Source organism: Rhinolophus sinicus, chromosome 4 (genome assembly GCF_057876585.1).
Source record: "Rhinolophus sinicus isolate RSI-liver-muscle chromosome 4, RSI-T2T, whole genome shotgun sequence".
Taxonomy (NCBI): Eukaryota; Metazoa; Chordata; class Mammalia; order Chiroptera; family Rhinolophidae; genus Rhinolophus; species Rhinolophus sinicus.
The window spans coordinates 6,877,679-6,899,446 of NC_142504.1; positions in this window are offsets into that span (position 1 = coordinate 6,877,679).

Sequence of the window (21,768 nt, forward strand, 5' to 3'; positions counted from 1 at the left end):
TTATTTATAGCCCCAGCATTATGGAATTCAAGGTCAAATGTAAAAAATGACCGATTTCTTTGGGCAAAATTTTGAACTTGCCTTGTATGCCCAAACAAGTATGTGTTGACATTAACCATCATAATAATTATGATTGTGTATAATTGTTCTCACCAAGAGAGCCTTATTCCAAGGAAATGAGCTCTTCTCGGAAGCTAGCTATGTGCCATTCACAACAGAAACTTTCCCTGTATTATCCACGTAATCTGCTCAACATTCCTGTGTAGCGGCGATTAATAACCTCACTGAGAGAGGAGAAAATTGTCTGACTTGCCCAAAGTCAAATATCCAGTATTAGCAGCTTTGAATTCAAATGGGGCTGTGGTAACCTTAGAGTCAATAGGTATACAATACACCCTTTGCTCCAGAAATGAGAAATGCGGGCATTAGCTTGTGTGACAAGAAAACAAGATTCCATGCTTCTTTTTCTCCACTAAGGAGAATTCTGACTCCCTGCTCAATTTTTGTCTCTTCATTGTTTAAAATCAGGGTGAAGACTGGGAAAATGGAGGGGCACAAAATCAACTTTGCATTGTTTATTTTGGAAAGTATGGAAAGCCACTGGGGGAACTGATGCCTTAAAAGGGGACTGGGAGAAGGAGAGATGATTAACACGGGCTGAGTAGGTGAAGAGTTTTCTGGGATTTTTTGCAAAAGAGAGGATTCAGAGAAGTTTCTATAAGACTCTGAGAGAAAGGCTTAGGGAAATAGAATTTTTAAGAACATTTTTTTGCATTAGGAAAAAAAAATCCCTTTTTGGTGTTTTCTGAAGAGACTACATTTAAGATCTAAATGTTTTTATGATTACTTTTGGATACAGGCATGAAATTTCTCAGAATACCACACTGGGTGAAGAATAGGTCATGTAAAAACTAGGCTTCATTTTGATTACAGTAGACATATAACTAGCATTGAGATGGAACTTTAAATTTTAAAATGCCCTTCTGTCCCTTGATATTATAATCAGTGTCCCCAGCAACAAGTATAGGACATTATAACAAGCATAAGCCCCCAAATGACCTTATCTCCAACGGCTGCCTCCCCTGGGCTTTCTCCTCAAGGCTGGACACCAGCATTTTTCTTTGGGAAGCGGAGTTTCTCGTCCTCAAATTATCTCCCAAGCCTCAGAACTGTACAAGGTCAGATGTCTGGCAACAGATGACAGTAGCTTAGAGAATAACCTCAGAGTTTCACATCAGCCGAGCTGGAGATGGAGGAGCAGTCCTTTTTGAGGACTTTCACAGTTGCATTGCTTCTGCGTCAGACAAGGAATTCTCAGGAAGATGTAACCCGGAGTCTGAAGTATAACAGGACACCACCATTGGACATTATTTTTTAATGGGGAAGTTTGCAGTGATGCAATCTACTTAGAACCACCTGAGCTGAACAAAGTGAGCAGCTGAGGTTGCTGAGAAGACATGGCATATGAAGGAGGGAAAGAGTTCATCTAGGCTGGGGCAGTATTATACTCTGGGCATTTGCCAATGCAGCCCGTTCAAAGCCATACACAGATTCTCAGGGATTCTGTAAATGTGACACGTAAGCACATGCTCCACCTGCACCCAACAGCCTGAAGGACTGATGCACCTTATTTGGAGCCCTGCACCTTCGAACATTAACTGTCGTCCTACCCAGACTTCCCTGCAGCCAGCCCACCGAGGGACACTCTTCACTCTACACACAGAATCATGGCCAAGCACGTCCATTTCAGTGATGCACTAATAAGACCAAAGCTGACATCCTCCCCAAAAGTGATGCCCTTCATCTCCATCCTCTATGTTGGTCTCCTTTCTATGCCAGCAACGGTATGTCCATACACATGCCATCTCCATGAAATGCCATGCCACTCGTGTGGATATGTAAAGACGTATTTAATCCACCCATTGGGAAGACCTGAAGAAATCCATCCCCACCCGACTTGTGATTAGGGCTTTCTGAGGACAGAAGCATTTCACGTTAGCTCATTGACCTTAGAACACTTTTTTTTTTTTTTTTTTTTGCCACAGGCAGAAAGTACAGAAGCCTATAAAGAGACTCTCTGACTATGTTCCTTTGGCACAGAGAATCCCTCAAGACTATCTTCGCCTTGGAGAACAACTCTCATTAGAATCACCCATGCATTTCCTTGAGAGTGTCTGTATTTTCCTCGGTTGTTTGTTCTGCTTGGCCTTCAATTTGGTTGCTCAGCAAGATGCTACCTCCTTCCCTCTCCCTTCACTTTCATGTACCCAGCCCACAGGTAGACCTCTTTTGGCTGCTCTCACCCCAGCCCAGGTTCCTGGAGGACCACATCTCTGGAAGTGCAGGGCAGACGATATTACTTTACATGCCTCCTGTCTCCACAAAGGTAATGAGACTACAGTTATGACTACTTTAATAATGCTTAGGTACAATCAGAGAAATAACAGGTTTATGTGTAAAAATATGAGACAAGGTACAAGTGGAAACATGAAATCCCTGAAAGGCTTGTTACATGACCAGGGTTGAAATGAAGCCCTTGTCCAGTTAGCGGTGGTCTTGCAGTTCTAGAATTTCCCCCAAATGTGAGAGAACATGAGGTGAAAATCCACAAGCCAGACTATGACGAGATGAAGGAGGAAATAGAGGACAACTGTCACTTAAGGAAATAGTTTGTCTAAAGAAACCAGGGCTCAGAGAAGGGCTGCCTGAGGGGAGCTGCCTTGGGGATGAAGCACTAATTTGGAATGTGGCATGTCCCCCTGAAATGATGGGACTGGAAGCAAGGGAGCCACAGCTCCTCAGAGAACACGCAATTTATAAAAATGTTACCATCTGCAAGTGCCTCCTGCCCCCATTCCTCGTTAATCACCCTAACCTCCCTGTCACCGTGTGGCTAACAGCCACCAATTCCTCATCACATATATTCATATCAGAGTGTCACAGTGTCCCCTCAGCATGATCCAAAAAGTCTGAAAAGTATGAAGGTTCTATCAAGTTTGTAAGATATATATTTCTTCAGAATGCACAGAGACAAGAAAGTAGACTAACTCCCTCGGTAACTCTTACCTGAGAATTTAGGTTTCCTTTCTTATAATTAAAAAAAAAAAAAGTCCTAACTTCTATTACGGAATGTTCTATTTCTCTATAGTAATACCCAGGCCATAGAAATAAGACTCTATATTAGGGAAGAGTAATGATTTTTGCCTGATGGGTAAAGTGTCCTAGGTACTTTTGTATTAATTCAGTTTTTATTCTATTATTTCTCTATTCTAGAAATGTATGACTGTCAATATTGTTTCCAATTATACAAGGCTTAAGGGCAAGAAGAGTGCCAGTACAAATAAAATAAAAACATTTGGAATAAATTTTAAAAGGGCTACAACCAATACCTTATTTATCAAAATAGATCCCAACATGGTTTCTTCAAACCAAATAAAAGCACTAAATTACACCATTTGACATGTTTATTGCGTTTAGTGACCACTCCACACCATCCATCCATATGCCCTTGTCACACATCATTTTTCTTATGATTGGACTGGCAAGTTAGAAAAACTGATTAAAAATGATTCCACACTCACTTGTCTACTGCTCAAGACTTTGGTTCAGCTATAAAGTCATGCTATATTTGGACTTATTTTTATTTGAAGTCTGGTTTTTCAAAGAATTAAATGTTAGGGAATTAATAGTAAAATACAGGTTTTATTCACCCAGGTCCCAGATGCCTGTGTATGTATGCAGGTCAGTAGAAGTTAAAAGTTTAGAATATTCTATAACTGAATTTTGAAAATTAATTACTGAATACAAGAGAACTTTTTATAAGATTTTGACAGCATGATACACTAGAACAGGGCTATATTCGGGCCACACCTTGTAGTTCAGATTATTGGGAAGTGCCATAGGTTGTTAGCTGAATCATCCAATTTAGAGAAGTCACTAATCCCTGGAGTTGAGTTTCTTTCAATGTTACCCCACAATGTATGTTGGCCCAGAATAAATATATTTAATCTATAACTATGCATTGCTTTGAAAGTGTGGGAATGTCACAGTTTGCAGAGCACAAGCCCTACATGATTTAGATTATAAGGCCAAATCCTGTCATCTCATCATCACATTCCTTTAGATGATCTGTATTTAAATGTAACCTAACAGAACAAACAGAATTTCTGTGCTAGCCTACTGTGTGGTAAACAAAAATTAATTACCAGACATGTTTATCTCTGAAGAATGTCTAAAGTAAGGGGTGAAAAAGTGTTATTTCATTTGGCTCATTTTATTCACTTTTTTCCCTACCATTATGAATGAATCCGAAATACGACCTAGTAGTTACACATAATAGCAAGTGAGCCCCAAAACCTTATATTAAGTCAACAGTTGTGTCGTTATAAATTTAGAACCAACAGAAGGTTGGCTTTGAAACAAGCTAAATTTTACTTAAATGTTTTAGCAGTATGTTATCATCTTTAGAAATAACATTTAAAGACATTTGTTAGTTTTTTATCATTTAAGCTGTCATTCTTAAATAACTCATTTTAGCTACTGTCTTGAATGGATTCATGATAATGGATGGTTGCATGGACATTTGTTTCAGGTTACTTAGCACGTAAATAAAAATCCCATGTGGGGGACTCCTTCAACTTAGGAGGCAAAATCTGTACCCACAGAGAAGTCAAACATTTGCGATACTGATATGCCTCTCTCACGAGAAGCCTGGATTCCAGCACCTGCTCCTGAGCTTTGGTTGGAAGCCAGTGACGTGAAGAAGTGAGAGCCACACAGCATTAATTGTGGGACAATGACAGGGGCAGGTCCCCTCAGCGCCATGTAAGAGTGGAGCAATTCTTAACACAGCACCGAGAACCCAGAGGCAAATGGCATGGGTGGCATCAGTGGCACTGTTGGCACTGGCTATGGTTCTGAATCCAGCAGTGAGATCAGCCCAAGGGCATAATCTGATTGAAAATCGTTCCTTGCTGAATGGCTTTCAAGCCACCTCTCCAGATCCATAGGGACTTCTGTGACCATCCACAGAATTTTTTCATAACTTCTTCTTAAACTGCTTTTTTGCTCATATTAATGACAGTAGATTTCTGTTCTTAAAATTAAAAGCTCTGCCCAATATATTTGTTATTAAATGAGAGAGAGAGAGAGAGAGACAGGGACAGAGACAGAGACAGAGACAGAGACAGAGACAGAGACAGAGACAGAGACAGAGAGAATGAGAATAAAGGAACATTATTAAAGATATTACTTAGCTGTCTCCTGCATTTTTGTTTTGGGGGACATAACCCCGTAAAATATTAAAATGTGTACTGCAGGCTGGGACTTTGAGCAAGGCTGTGCATATGTGACAGTGACAGCCCTGGGGGCCCATACACTTTACATAAGGTTTAAGGAGATAAATAATTTGGTGCCTCTGAAACCTGTAACTGAGAAAACATGATCACAATGTTATCCTTTATTCTAGCTCTTATTTTTGCTTACTGAGTAATGAAACATAAACTCTACAAAATACACTTACTTATACAATATTTAAACGGACTTTACTTTGAAAGCATTGGAAAGAAAACTATAAAGAGCATCTGGTTTAGAAAGCCCCCTCCCCCCCACACACACAGACATGTACATGCACTCACATGTATGCACACACACGTACTCCATCCAGACCATTTTACTGACATTAGGTACATACAGAAATTGGCAATAAACATCCCATATGACTTGTCACTACTAAAGTTGCTCCCATGAGAATCTCCATCCATAGCGTCCAACAGGAAGAATTCAGGGGACTCTAGATCCAGTTAAAATAATATAAACTAGCACAGTTTCATCAAGGGATTTTTAAAACCTATAAAATCTGGGCAACCTTCCAGAGTGGAAACGAGAAAGTCTGAGTCTGAAACATTTATTGAAAGTATCATATTCTCAACTAGCATGCAAATGCGACCTACAACAGATTTAGCTACAGCGTTTGGTCACGCTATTCTCAAAAAACAGTCTCTGAAAACCTTTGTTCTCTGATTTTCTTTGTCATAAGCAAATGACCTTTCAGGGGATGACAATAAGACCTAAATGCCTACATGAGTCAGGCAGGTAACTAATTGGCAGGTGTCAGCATACCTACTGTGAGTGAATAAACCAAAAATGTCCCAGAAAGTGTGCTGGAAATGTAATGTGTTTCTCCACTTTTGAAGTGGGAATCGTAACGGTACCTACCTAGATGAGTTATCTTTTGGGGAGTAACAATTTACCCCAAGCCTTAGTGGCTTAAGACAGCATTTACTACCCCACGGTTCCTGTGGGTGAGGAATCTGGGTGTGGCTTGGCTGGACCCTCTGTCCTCTGGCTCCCAGTCTCTCTCTCGAGGCTGACATCAAGGAGATGGCGAGGGCTATAGTCCACCCAAGGGTTGGCCGCAGGGGGTTCTGCTTCTGAGGTCACTCACTCTGTGACTGCTGATGGAATTCAGTTTCTCATGGACTACTGTACCCAGAGCCTGCGTTCTTCTCATCTGCTTAGCCAGAGGCTGCTCTCAATTTCCTGCCCCACAGCATGGCCTGTGCTCAGGGCAGCTCACAACATGGCAGCTGGCTCCTCTCAAACAAGTGAGTGAGAGCAAGAGAACAAGAAAGAAGCCACAGTCTTAGGTCACCTAAACTTGGAACGAGCATCCCACCACTTTTTCTATATTCTATTTGTTATACTCCAGTCACTAGGTCCAGCCTGCACTCAAGGGTCGGATTACACAAGAGTACCAGGCGGTGGAGTGACTGGGAATCATCTTAGTGACTTCCTGCCTTATGGCACCTGTTGGAAATGTACTGAGTAAATGTATGTAAAGTGCTCCTAACAGTACTTGGGTATAGTAGCACTATGTATTCGATTTTATTGTTATCTGTGATTAAAGCTGACAGTAAGACAATAGAGAAAGACAGATCCTGTTAGATCTGGAGAATGCAGGTATCACTCAAAAATATTTAAGTCCCTATATTATTATAAACACTGTTCCAGTGAAATAAACACACACACACACACACACACACACACACACACACACACACGTATGTGTGGTTTCAGCACTGGAGTTGCCAGTTTATGACTCCTGGCCAAGTCAATAAAACCTTTTAGTGAGGCAAATGCTGCATTTCCTAAATTCTAAGTAAATATTTTTCTTTTATTTTGAACTTTTTATTTTGAAATGATTCAAAATTTTCAGAGGTATTGCAAAAACAATAAAATAATCCCAGTTCCTAATGATGGGTACGTGTCATTATACATTTGTCCAGACCTTCAGAATGAAGAACCCCAGGAGAGAACCGTAATGTAAACTATGTACTTTTGGTGATTAGGACATGTCAGGGTAGGGTCATCAATTGCCCCAAATGCACCCGTCTGGTGGGGGTGTTGGTCCTGTGGGAGAGAGACACTATGCTACGTGTGGAGGCAGCCCTGGTGAGGCTGTTTCTGCCCAGGCCAGGCCATTGAAAACTCCAAGGTTTTCACTGTGGGCTGAATAGACACATATTCCGCCTAGGTGATCAGCCCCAATCTCGAAATCCCAGACTCTCAGAAGGAAAGTTGGCGCTGACCGCTGACCACAATTTTGTATACAGTCTAGGCAGGCGGGACAACTGTCCCAGGCATACAGAACAATCTACCGTGTTTCCCTGAAAGTAAGTCCTAGCCGGAAAATCAGCTCTAATGCGTCTTGTGGAGCAAAAATTAATATAAGACCCAGTATTATATATGTTATATTGTATTATATTACATTATTATATTATATTAAAGACCGGTCTTATTATAGTAAAATAAGACTGGATCTTATATTAATTTTTGCGCCAAATGACGCATTAGAGCTGAGGGTCCAGCTAGGTCTTATTTTCGGGGAAACACACGGTATCACTCGGAACATTTCAAAAGCCAGCCAAGGACCAGCCCTACAAGTAGCCTCTTCTGATAATTAGCGCTTCCATGTTAACTCTTTCCTGCACACCTACTATGGTGCTAGTTTTTACAAAACACCCTCCCCCACCACCAATAGCATTACACTCCTAGAGATCGGTAGTAGACCATATATGTGGAAAAAGACAATAGAACAGTTCTCAGGTTATTAATATTTACATGATCTTAACCTTCAATTTTCTTGAGGAAAGTCTTCAAAATTATTGTTCTGAAGAGAACAAAAAAAAACAGATCTACCCTTCAAGGAAAAAAAATTATGGCCAAATGGGAGGAATATAAAATGCCTCTTGATCATGCAACTCAATGGCAACGTTAATCTCTGTCTCTCTCTCTTTCTCTCTGTCTCTGTCTCTGTCTCTGTCTCTCTCTGATTAAAAATAGGCAGAGGATCTGAATAGACATTGCTCCAAAGTAGACATACAGGTAGCCAACAGGAACATGAAAAGGTCTCAGCGTCACTAATCATCAGGAAAACGCAAATCCAAACCACAATGAGGTATCATCTCACACCTGTTACAATGGCTATGATCAAGAAGAAAAAGCAAGTGTTGGTGAGGATGTGGGGAAAAGGAAACCCTTGTGCACTGTTGGTAGAAATGTAAATTCGTACAGCAAGTATGCAACATGGAGCTTCCTCAAAAAATAAAAAATACAACTACCATATGATCCAGCTATTCCAATATTGTGTGTTTATCCAAAGGAAACAAAAACTCTAATTCAAAAAGATACATGCACCCTCGTGCTCACTGAAGCATTATTTACAATAGCTAAGACATAGAAACAATATAAGTGTCCATCGATGGATGGATGAAGACATTGTTACACACACACACACACACACACACCCCATTCAGTTATAAAAGAATAAAGAAATCCTGCCATTTGTGCCAACATGGATGGATCTTGAGGGCATTACGCTAAGTGAAATAAGTCAGAGAAAGACAAATATCGTATGACCTCAATTATATGTGAAATCTAAAACAAACTCATAGATATGGAGTACAGATTGATGGTTGCCACAGGTGAAGAGTGTGGGGTGGGCAAGTGGATGAAGGGATTCAAAAGGTACAAACTCCAGTTATAAAATAATTAAGTCCTGGAGATACAATATACAGCATGGTAAGTATAGTTAGTAATACTGTACTGTATATGTGAAAGTTGCTGAGTATATTTGAAGTGCTCTCATCACAAGAAAAAAAATTGTTGCTATATGTGGTGATAAATGTAAACTAGACTTATGGTGATGGTCAATTCACCGCATATAGGTATATCAAATCATTATGTTGTACACCTGAAACTAATACAATGTTATATGTCAATTATATCTCAAAAAGAAGTGACCTGCCTATTCATAATGAAACAAATGTTTACTAAGCCTTTACTTTGTGCCAGTCCTGTATATCATTTATTTTACTTAATCTCCATACAATCCTATTAAGTCAGTTATTGTCATATTCTCCATTTTATAAGTGGGAAGCTGAAACTTAAGAAAATTAACTCATCTGCCCACAGTTACCCAACTGGAAAGGGCAGAGAAAGCAAAGCAGCCTGATTCCAGATACTAAGCCTGTAACCATTATGTAACACTGCCTTACTTGTTTGAATTAATAATACAGGCATATTCTTTTATAGACTTATTCTTATTATCTTTTTGCCCCATTTATATTCTTCAATCTCTAGTTGAATCTGGGAATATGAGCTATTCCACATGACAAGTTATGAGCGTCAGAAACATTTGTCATCACCTATATTTTTTCCAGAGAATAACAAGTATTCACAATTTTGGAATCATCCTCATACTTATATTAAACATAGAAAAATATTTCAAGAATACTAATAACAAACAAGGAAGAGTAAATTTAACCTTGAATTGCCATCTTCCAATAGTTAGCCATTTATTTCGATGAGTGTTTCTAACATAACTAATCCCATTTATAAGTAATATGTTTTAAATTCATTTGGTAAATATAGTGATCAAAAGTCATGATTTTAAGTGTACAATTCTGTATTACATCATCTATATATCACATTGAGTGTTCACTACCCAGAGTCAGTTCTCTTTCCATCGCCATATATTTGATCCCCTTCACCCTCATCTACCACCCTCCTCCCTTCTTACTCTCTGGTAACCACTAAACTATTGTCTGTGTCTATGTAACTTTGCTAACAATTGTCACCCAATAAACTTAAATTACAAAAAAAAAGTCATGATTTTAGTTTGCTTACCACAATTTTCTAAAATACAACATACCTTTTAAATTCTTTCTGATTTCTAATCCCCAACATAATTTGGGAAAGTGATAGGTTATGTCATCTTGTTTACATTCCAAAATGTTGTAGCAAAAATACATCTGAAGCTGCTAAGGAGTGAATTAAAGTACTCTTCAGAAGGAGAAAATAAGAAACCTAAAAGATCAGTTATGTCTGTAGGGGGTAAATTGTCCTTGAAAGAAATAAAGGAAGTGTGAAAATGAATTTATAATGTATCTCTTGGGTCCAACAATATTAATTTGTCTTAACCATCTCTGAAGTCCTGACTGCAGTGATTCTTTCCTAGGTGCATTTTAATTATCATGATACTGTCTCCACAACCTACCCAGAATTCATCAGAGAACAAACTATTATCTCAAAAGCATTTGTCATGGAATATAGTACATTCTGAAATTAATAAATTAGTGCCCACTTGAGAACAAAAAGTCTAGTATTTGAAAAAAAGTTAGAAAATTGTTTCAATTGTGGTTCATAATGCCCTCAATGGTTTTTAATATATACCAGATTTGGGAGGAAAAAAAGCATTTTGTGAGAAGAGGTAGAGGAAATATTTCCCCATTAGTGTCTTTTCTGTTGAGATTTTATATCAATATAAGGTTTCAACAAGCTGGGTATTGTAAGTGTCTTTCACCCCCAAAAGTCCCATTTTTTTCTTCATTTTAAGTATTGAATCATCCTCACTTGTGGATAAGCCATCTGCTAGAAGCAATAATTTTGGAAACAATGTCCCCAAACAGCTTCCCATAGATATCTGCTGGCAGCTCTGGCATTTGGGAGCGTAATCCTTTTAAATTGAAATCTACCCTAATAGGTAGATTCTGAGGTTTCCTCAGAACATCATGAGTTCTGTATATTCATGGTGAAGGTCAAATCAGAGAAAAAGACATTTCAACTGAAATTGAACTGATTTTTCTTTCTCAATTGAGTCATTAAAATTCAAAGTCCAAACAATCAAGAGTATGCTGTGATTGTTACTGACAACTGGACGTTCATCTTTGGAAACTACTAACATCCATGATTCAGGAGACTCTGAGTGAGCACATATCCCCTAAATCGTAGATGAGTCATCCATCTTTTCTGTGCTTACATTTTACCCTTCAGCCTGATATTCACACCTCCTCTCTTGCAATGCACATTTAAAGCACTTAGTAAGTACCTGACACTGCGTGCCTTGGAGCAAGGAGCATTGTACAGAGTGGAAAACATACCCAAGACCGAAACACCTGCTTTTCAACCCTTATGCTCTTAGTAAATACCCATGTGATACTGGAAAAGTCACTCAAGTTTTGCAAAGTAAAGGGAGTGCCCTAAATGATTTATAAGATGCTTTCAATATTAACAATAGCATGACTAATTCCTTATTATATTTATCATGCCAAATGAGATCATGTAAAGAGCAAAGTCCAAATGATTTGTAAATTTCCACAAAGTTAACATTTGGCCACTAGATTGGACTTATACTCTAAGATTCAGCATGTTTTGTGGGATAAACCCAAGCAGAAAAATATACAGTACTTATTTCTTCAGGCAGAAATTTACTAAAAGAACAGAATATTTTTTGACCCAGGACCAAACAAACTTCATTTGCTACAGACTTTTTCAACAACTCCTTTATTTCAAATGGATATGAGATGCATTTAGTGAAATAGAGTATCTACAAGCAAGGTGTGCCTGTGGTCTAAAAATCCTTAGTTTATTCAGAATATATATATATATATATATATATATATATATATATATATATATATATATATATATGTTTGTTTAAAAGTTATTGAAGAAAACAATCCATCTACAAGCAAAGATAATATTCAAGGATGATGAGATTCTCACCGACCCTATTAGTTTTTGACTCTTAGCTGAACTGTTTCCTTTGATCACAATACAAATCATGTAAAATAGAAAGTTTTATATTACTATAAAATAAATTTAATAATAGTGGCTGTAGAATTCTTCTGCATATATTCACTTCATGTTTACATCCTTAGAGTAAGAGCAGGTTATACTTATAAGCAAAATTACAACTTATAGAGGAAAAAGGTTTAGATAGCCCAAATGTCACTACTTTAAATGCAATCATGGGTGAATTTTATCTAATTTTGGTTTTTCAAATCATGAATTGACTCCATACTGAAGAAAACTTTATCAATTCTTCATACTACAGAAATATGAAAACAATCTGCATCTAATAAAACTATTAAGGTTTCTATAATCAAAGCCTTCTTAAATGTTTGTTTTCTTGGAACAGCATTACAAATTCTAATTTAGGTATTACACATACCTATTTTTTTCTTTTCAAAGATAACCTTTAGCCTAACAATTTGTACATATAAAAATATATTTTATCTTTACAGTCTGTGTCTTCTCTTTGGGTTTTTATTAACTACTAATAAATTATTAACAATTAACCTAGAAAGCCTAAACAGATATTATAAAATCCTGTACATAATTCTGACAGAGGATGTCATTTTCTCCTCTTAATATTCTCACTTTGCCTATCATATCTTGACATTTTGCCCTTTTGCGAGTACTGGAAAGAATACCTCCTAGACTCTCTCCACTTCCTCGTGGTCTGGGGAAGATTAGGGAGTTAGCTGTTGATTTTAGGGAGAACAACTTAGTATGCGTGGTTCAGCCTTTTCTCTTTCTTTTGGATGAAATATACTCAGGGCCCTGACACTGGCTTTCTCTGTTCCTTTATTTGGTAAGCTTACTGCCTGTGACCCTTCATCTGCAAGGCCAAAATCAAGTGTGATGCGTGAGTAATGTCAATGCAATGTATGCATGAAGAATAGAAAGAAATTATGGTCTAATAAAGCAGATATGTTGGTTTCTATTTACATTACTTCTGTACCTAATTTCTCATTTAGTTTGGACCTCTGAAAAGAAATGTTTGCAAATCACCAAGATTTCATCAGAACAATAGTAAAAATTTCCAAGAAGGTATGAATACAATAGACCCTGATTATGATTGAGAATGGAATTACCTTTGCTCAAGGAAGTATAATTGACTACATTTAGGAACAATTAATCAGTTACCTCAAAAAAAGGTCAATTCCCTTTGAAAATAATCATTACACCATTATCATTATCATTTAGATCACATTTCTCTGAGAATTTAAAAATGCCCTCCACATGCCTCTTAATTAAGTTATTAACCTTTATAAGGTACCTACAGGGTAATAGTGTATGTCGGAGAAAAACAGGAAAATAATTTAAAACTTTTAGAAAATGAAAAAGGAAAAAACAAGATCTTTTCTAAGCTAAAAATGATTGGTTCTTACTATGTGTCTAATCACACCAAATATTTTCATACAGTATGTGACTTCATGTTGATATTTTTATTTAACAAGACATAACTAAAAATACTATCTGAGAATTTTTTAAAAAATGATAATATAGTTTTAAGGAGATCCTAAAATCAATAATGACACTTAAAATTTTTAAAGCTATAGCTGGAAATAAAAAGGCAAAGTTGATATGAATTTCTGATCAAAGAAAATATCAATAATATAAACATGAAAATCATGACAAAATTTGTGCTATTTCTGGAAAACTAAAAACCACTCAATAAAATTAATCAAAATGTAAACATCTATATATGGAGAATTTTAAATCACTTAATAAAGCATATTTGTAATCAACAACATTAAGATAGTGAATAATTGCCATGTCTCCCCATATGGTCTTCCCAGTGACATTATATGACATTAGCTTTAGGATCAGGTAGCTGATGACGATGGAAAGGTATCGAGTTTGTTCATGGAAACTGGAATGATAGTAAGGAAATTTTCATGGAAGCTGGAAAGTTTAATAAAATTGTTGCCTGGTATAACATGGAAAAATAGTAAACATACTGAATAAACTGATACATTGGCCAAGATTTCCACTTGGTTGCAAGTGCCAACTGGTTTTCTACAGCTGTATATAACAATGTACGGAGCTAATAGCCATCAGAGAGATAAGCTAAGAAAGAAATTGCTCCATATTCAAGCAAAACTTAAAGGAAATAAAAAATTCAGGAGTTTCTAAGTTTTTTTTAAAAAAAGGCATCATATTCTCAGCCTCTCTAGATGGAACAAGACTCACAGTGAGAAATGTCCTCACGATAAAGACCATCTCTACAGTGTAGCTGTAGAAATCTTTGTTAGAACTTCAGAAAGATTTACAGACCATTTCATAGACTCTCTCAAGTAGTCAGAAAATACTTCTAAGGATTTCAAAAGCATTGCTCCAACACATTCTGACAAGGAAAGACCCTGACTTAAAGAGATCTGTAGCCGTGGCTTTTGTCTAATGAGTGAATTCCTTATACTTCTACTCTGCCCCACCCTAGATCCCAGCCTGCTGCAGGGGCCCGGGACGCCATGTGTACCTGCTCAGCTCAGTGGGGAAGCTTCCGTCTGCTCTGGTCCTAGCTGGCCGTTCTATGGTCAAAATACCATCCTGAGGCAAAGAGCTAGGGTCACTACAGGGCTCACCCAAGGAATGTCTGATGTTCAGAACCTGAAAGGTAGGCCCTCATTTATTTTATCCAGTTTTATGGATCTTAACATTGAAGTGGCTAGTATAGTACCAATAGCTATCTCATTACCAGAAGCAAAAAAGCATATATACTTGTAAATGAACATTAAATCTATTTTTTAAATTTCAATTTCACTAAGTATTGTACCTCAATTTAGGAGATAATGAAGAGCTACCATATAGTAGTACATGTTCCTAGCCAAGAAAATATTATGTTGTATATAGGTTAAAATTGGTCTTAATATTTAATGTACTTGATATATATCGGACAGTATGCTAAAGACAATATATACAATCAGTATACTGCTGTAATTATTACCATTTTACAGATGAGGTTTCTGAAAGCATGGACTTTACAACCATGTTTTCCTTCTTTGCATCCAGCTTTCATAAGTTGTTAGCTGTGATCTTAGTATATTATTTTTAATATTTCTGTATTTCAGTTTCCTCATTTATAAAACGGGCATTATGTTACCCAACTCACAAGAGTTGTTAAGAAGATTAAGCAATGTACATAAGAGATTATAACAGCATCGCCTAAGGAAAGTATAAATAAATGTTAGCTGTGAGTGGTATATTTGAGATTTAATCCATGTCTATATGATGCCAAATTCTTGTATTTAACCACTTTCCATTATATTTTTACTTTTATATACTTTGGTTCCTGGATACTTTTTATATTGTTGCCATTTTGGAAAGTATCTGACTTTAAAATTCTATTTGCAAACTGGTTATTTATGATATATAGAAAATGTACGGATGCTACAATTAGCAATCTTCCTGAACTCTATTATTTCTAATATTTTTGCTGTTGTTAAATTCCTTAAGTTTCCTGAGAAGCAATTATAAAATATACAAACAATAATATTTATTCCAATTCTTACATCTTATTTCTTTCTCTTAGATGCTGAAATAATTAAAACTTCAGAACACTGCTTAATAGTGGTGATAATTAAGAACATATTTGTTTTGATCCTGATTTCAATTAAGATGACTCTGATTTTTTATCGTTGAGTATGATGCTCATTCTTATTTTAAAATAGATACTTTAATCCCACCTTTATGTCTTGATTTTAAAGTGTGTGTTTAACATTTTTTGTACATATCAAAAGGGATGCTGAAATCTGCCTTACTTCTTACATATTTTCAGCATTAAGGTATTACGTGGATTTGATTTATAGAAAATAAATAAAGTTTGCAAATTTTATCTTACCGATCATCCTTACATACTGCTTGTAATGACTACACCATCCAGCAATCACACAAAACATATGTTAATAATAATCACTAGTAAATGCTCAATCCTTCCCATAGCCCGAGCATTCTCGCTAGTATTTTCATACACATTTTGTTTATTTTTTACAGCATTTCTATGAATTTAGGACTATGAGAACTCCTATTTTACAGCTCAGTAAACCAAAGCTCAAGTGGTTAAGAATCTTGCTCAACTTCACTCACCTGGCAAATAGTACGATGGAAGTTGAGCCAATCACATGATTCTAGAACTTGAGTTCTTGAAAATTTCATTCTACTTAATTTTTATTGCCCAAGTCAGAATAAGCTAAGCTACTACCATGTCTAAATCTTTTTGCAAAATGCTTCCTGGTTGTATCTGTAGCTCTAAGAAAGTATTTCACACGCATCCTCCAATCACGCCGCCATTCTCAGTTACTAGGAAAAGTCTGCTCCAGTCGCTCTTCCTCTGCCTCATTTCTATCTCTTGTTAACAAAAGCATAAGGAAAAAAGAAGAAGAAAAAAAGCAGATTTTGGTTAAACCCAACAGATTGAACATATGCGTGTATCTGTACTCTGTATGGGAAATGTCAACATACTTTTGGAAGCGGAAATGAAAAAATTGTGACCAATGAAGCAAACCAGGAAAAAGTAGAAGTCTATCTAGCTGGTAGGTGACAGTAAGGTGTGTGTGTGTGTGTGTGTGTGTGTGTGTGTGTGTGTGTGTGTGTAAGAAGGGACTATAAGAAGAAGAGAAACTGAGAAACTGGACCCAAAGGCAGAATTGATGCAGAAAATTCCATAATGACCTAATGGCTTCAGGACTACAAAGCTTTCTAGGATTTATTACCCTAGAAAAATCTAGGAAAAGTAAACATTAAAATAATTGGTTTTGGTTTGGAGTTCCTTCTCCTGTGTCACAAACTGGAAAAACTGTTTTTGCTTCACAACTGGTTTGTCCTGTACTTGCTTCCTCTCGTTGCCTGTTGAGTTCTCCCTGCACTGGCTTCTTCTCAGTGTTATGATGGCGACATAAATGCCTTAGGGGCAGTGTCTGAGTGTTGGTTTGGGAGTGAGGGGGTTTCATGGTTCGTTTTGTCTCTATAATATTGTCCTGTTTCTTGCTTAGGCAAAACAAAACAAAAATACAAATAAAAGTGTTTAATTTACCTTTATTAAGAGACAGTATTTGTGCCAGATGGTCACTGGACTTATCAAGAGGATCACTTCACTGACTGTGTAGACGCAAGGCCAATGCACTGTACAACTGAAGCTGAAATAGAACATTGTATGTCAACTATAAGAAAAAAAAGTATATATAGTTATATATATATACATATATGGTCACAGGAGGTGTATAAGGAAGATAGTTAATGGTATTGTAACAGGTATATAAGATGTCAGAGGGGTTGTAGCTTGGGGGAGGGGGGTTATCACTTTATGAGGGATATAAATGTCTAACTATTATGTTGCTTTGTACATCTGAAATTTAAATAAATAAATAGAGACAGTATTTGTGGGGAAATCTCAGTAAAAATCTCACAGATTGTTCTTTTGATGGGTTTCTGCCTTCTAGGCACGTGATTTCCTCTGGAATTCTAAAAAGAGACTGTAAGGCCACAGAGTAGATTCAAGAATTCAAGTTCTGTCATCTGCTTCCACTGCTATTCTGTCCCCAGCAACACAGACTTGTACAAAGCATTCACATATGATTTTCGTCATGCTTTTCCTGAATCCGTGGTTATGCCCCTTTTCTCATAACTAATTTTGCATTTGGTTGTTTATCTTTTTGCCCTATTGGAGTAGCTAGAGGTTTATTTTATTCTCTTGTGTTTGAAGAATAGCAGATGGCATTTTTAATCATTTCTACTCAACTGCTTGGGTGTTTCATAATACATTAATTACTGCTTTAATTTTATTAATGAATTAATTTACTTCGTTATTCCCTAATGTGTAAAGTTACTTTTCATTAGCTCACTTACTTGCCTGCTCTGTTTCTTAGTAACGGACATATTTGTTGCTAAAATTTACCTCTGCTTATTGCTCTTCTGACTCTGGAATCACTGTTGAACGTGTCCTTATTTTCATGTCAAGGAAAACATGTTTCACCATCAATTTCTTCTCAATCATGTAAGAGATATAGTCCCAATATCTATCCTACTAGTAATATTTGAAAAACTGTCTTATTCAGCATAACTAGCTATTTAGACACAATACTGTAATCATTCCGTTCTATTAATTAAGTTGGTATAAAAGTAATTGCAGTTTTTGCAATTTATTTTTTAACCTTTAAACCACAATTACTTTTGCACCAACCTAATAGCAATTAGCAATACAGATTCAATGGCCAGTCAAAACTAAATTGCCCTGTAGCTTCTAAAAATTTCCAAAAATGTCGTTTATGCTATGACATTGCTTTGGTACTTTAATATTTAATATTTGGCTCTCTGTAACCAATTTTCAGAGGGATATGTACTCCATTAAACAAAGGTGTATACTTTATGTGAGATCCAGATCACAAATCCAATTTTTAATTCAACATGTACTATTCCAAAATAAAATCTCTAATCAGAGTAATAAAAAAGAATAGTGTAATGAGGCAACTAGAAATGTTTAGAATCAGAGTGACCTAGGTGTGTTTTGGAGCCTTTCTTACCTATCCTTAATTCACCGCTATCAAATCTAACCTTGGTTCTTTCCCTAGACCAGGCATTCTACCTGCCTGACAGACCAAGGATTCTCAACTCTGGTTGTACCTTAGAATTGTTTAAATGATTGCAATGGGGAACTTTTAAATGACACAAGTTCCAGGCCCAGCCTTGGGCCATTAAATGATAATCAATATTTCATTCCTTAGATGATTCTAATGTACAACGAGGGTTAAGTATCATTATTGGATCCTTTAAGGTAGTGGGTGCAAGCTGGTAACTATAGTCTGTAGTACAAAAGAATTGACCAGTATTTAAACAGAAAACTTTGCATTACTTATACACACATATATGCATATACGAGTATCTGTGTGTGATGTGATATTATATAGTAACAGAAGTTGAATAGAGTACTATGAGTTCATTATGATCCAAATGGTGAAGAAATGAAATGAGGTAACCTTCATGAGGGTAAAAGACCCTTTGAAGAACAGAATATGTCAGAACAACAACAACAACAACAACAACAACAACAACAACAAACTGGAATATTTCAACCGGAATGTAGCTACTGCAAAAATCTCTGTAGCAACAATATGTGCCATTATGAAGTACACAAAAGTGGCACATGATAAAAGCATGCCCTAGAGAAGTGTGTAACTTACACTGAGATACAAACACACTGTGGAGAAAATCATTGCAACTAAATTCTAACTGAAAGATACTAAGTAAGGTTGAAAAATAATTCCAGTTAAGAGGTCATCCATAGTGAACTTGAGACACTGCCGAGGGACTTGTGGAAGGAGAGGTGGTGTTACTGGGCGTGAAGGATCATTAGGTGTTAAACAGACACAGAGCAGCAAGAAGCACATTCCAAAAAAGGGGGGCGGTAAGAGCTGTGTGTATATTGGGGAAATTAAGTCATCGGCTGTTTGGATTCTGTATCTTAGGGAATCCTGAGAAAAACAGGGAAGCGTGACATAAACATGGAGACATGGTGAAACCAGGAATCTAATTACATCTAGTATTTACCACGCTGATTTGTTTTTATCAGTTTATTTAACCATTCTGAGCCCCGAGTCACTCAAAAGATTTTATATAAGGGCAGAAACATCTGATGTATGGGACTATAATTCATTTAACATATACACAAAGTGAAGTGGTGAATAATAATAATAAAGGCATTTATTATTAATATTATTTTGCTTATATATTATAAATATAACATTTAATATACCAATAAAATAATTACAGAAATAATAAATAAAACAATGAAAGATTACACTGCAAACTGCTTTTAACTAAAACATCTCTTGCCTCAGAACATTATTTATTTTGCTAGTCCTGTTTTTCCCTTTTTCCTCACGACTTTTTTCTGTTACTGTCATGAATAAATCCTTCTTAAATGTCAAGTGCCGATTCTCCCCTTCAGAGAGGCCCTTGCTGATCTCCACACCAACTAAATTACTACCTCAGTCCCTCTCTGTTTCCTTTACAGCAGTCAGCATGACGGGTCTGTATTTCTTTCCACTCCTGTGTTTGTCCGTCCTCCATACTAGAAGGTAAGTAGCAGAAACACAGTGACCAGGTCTGCCTTGTGCACCTGGGAGCTCTGAGCCCAGCACAATTCTTGGCTCAGAGAGATACCAAGAAAAATAAAATCTGCAATCACTCATCCCTCTGAATCTCAGTGTGCTTTAATCGTATTATTTCCGACTTTTTTGTGCCCCTGAACTAATGGTTTAAGAATCTGTATCAGGGATGACCTAAGTAACTCATCTGTATTCCGCAATTTTCTATGACAGTAAAAGAGTACATAATCTTTCCTCTCTTGACCTGCTGCCCTGTCTGTTAGGTTAAGCCGTTTCCCCAGATCCATGTGAAGCTGTGCAGAGCCCAAAGCCAGGCTGACTTCATAACTGGAGAGTGAAACCTCTTTCAATTTGGAATCGAGCTCTCAGCTCACTGCTCTTATAAGTATCCAATTTAAAGTTGAACATTATTGAGTGAAACAAAATGTAATTGAAATATAAAATTACAATGACTATTTTAACTGTGTATCTCTCTGATTTCAATAAAAATATCGCAATTTGAGACAAGAGGGGGATGGTTGTGGCAAAGGAGAATGATACAAAGGTCTAATTACACAGGAATGTAGTTTTGAACGTGATTTCCTGCGATACAACAACGCTGATATTTTATTGGTTTAGATTTTATTTTAAATGATCCTTGAAGTCTGTAAGTGCTATATTAAGAACTTTATGCCTTGAGTGGTTGTTACAGCAGAAGTAGAAATAAATTTCTTAAGATATTCCAGCACTCCCTCTAGCTTTTACACTATTATTGCTACTAATATATTACTTAGAATAATTTTACTACTCAGTTGGGAGTATACGGAAATTGAAAATAATACGCATGCCTTACGTGCTGAGTGAACTGCAATAAACCACACCACGAATCCTGAGCAGACTAGTATATCAGATGTTAAGGGTTTTCATATGTATTAACATTGTAAAATTGCCTTAAACGGTCCTCTCAGTTTGAGGAATTAAATATAACTTCTGTTCCCCTTTTTATCATAGAAAAATGTAACTAAAAAAAATATATATATTTTTTTCAAATACAAAAATTGAACATTTCCAGGACCAAGAAATGGGCGTTTCAAAAACCATACTGCCCCAAACTCTTTATCAAATGTAACTATATTAATTATTTTGAAATTATACATATGTACACGTCAGAGCTAGTTTGCAGGAATCTACTGGACAGTTGGTCACATTGATACTGAAGCTCAAGACAGTTGTTGGTTTTGTTGTTTTTTCCTAGTTGTTGCTTTTCTTGAAGGCCTATTAGGTTCACGAAGAGAAAAGCAGGGATCAACAGCATTGATTTTTAGACAGAGCTCCAGCCAGCTATCTAATAGAATAATTCTGTTGATCAGAAGGGAATATACTAAACAGAGCTTTTTCAAAGAATCACTTATGGAACAATATTGCAAAACTAACGTTCCTGTATCTAGTGGCCTGCAACTACAAAGTGATAGCTCTAATTAAACATTTAAAATACTTACTGAGATTTAAAAATCGAAACTTTAAGTTTAACTTGTGAAATGTTTAAAAGTATATATGT